The sequence below is a fragment of the Echinococcus granulosus genome (assembly GCF_000524195.1).
Source record: "Echinococcus granulosus chromosome Unknown EG_S00356, whole genome shotgun sequence".
Classification (NCBI taxonomy): Eukaryota; Metazoa; Platyhelminthes; class Cestoda; order Cyclophyllidea; family Taeniidae; genus Echinococcus; species Echinococcus granulosus.
Genome location: NW_020170736.1, coordinates 11974 through 12999, shown reverse-complemented (window position 1 = coordinate 12999; position 1026 = coordinate 11974).

Below are 1026 nucleotides of genomic sequence, written 5' to 3'. Positions count from 1 at the left end.
ACCAACTTGTGCATCACCAGCTGTTGAAAGACCTCCTCATGCATGTCGTTGTATTTCGCCTGGGCAGCTGCTCCTGTCATGGCGCATAGATTTGTAACAGACACTGGCAATATGGACACATTATGCGTCGCGGAACCTCGCAGTATGACGAAAATAACTTCATTGATGACACGTCACTGGCCATGCTCACTCCACCATCCGCTGGGTCACTCGAATAAGCATTCAAATTTCAAGGTGGATCGGTCACCATAACCACACGTGACTAAGCTGACTGAGTGAGTGACTCAGGTGCGGGTAGACTCGGTGTCTGGCAATCTTTACTGCTCAGTCATTAAGACCGTCCACGCAAAACACGTCGTCTTGTTGACTCACCCGAGCTCACGAAGGGTGATATCTGTTACGAGGTCGTAGTCAATTGCCTACCTAGTTATTGGTGTAGGCAGCGTCAAGATCACTCGTGAATACAAGTGCGTTGACGCAGCCATATTAATGCAAGATAATCTGGTAATGTAACGTGGGTATGAATATTGTGAAGGCTGGAAGTACGCGGCGTGTAGTGAACGGTAAGCAGTTGTGTCTACCTGAATTCTTTATTGGTCGGTAGAACTCGATAGTAGGAAGCCACAACATTTAACGTTAGGGCTAAATACGAATGGACTACGCGGAAGGAGTTGGAAATGAGTGGGACTTCAAGGTGGAAATTAGTGGACCAAACAACGCAATTTTATTTGTGTGATTGGATGTTGAAATTGCGTGAGCTATTTAGCCTATGTGAGTGCTCACATCCTTTTGGTCTTTTTCAAACTGATAATGGCTCTCTTGCATTGGTCCGCCTCCTTACGATATCAGAGAAGACGTGAGACGCTGCATCATTATTCCTACTTATGCCTGCTCTCATGTTGCGCCGTGAGGTGCGTTTGAAGTGGCTCTTAGGGTAGCACACAACTCCAGCAAGTAAAGATGGTCGATGAAATCGTGTTTGGGTACAACGGCAAACAACCAACAAGTAATTGTCGTTCTTTTAAA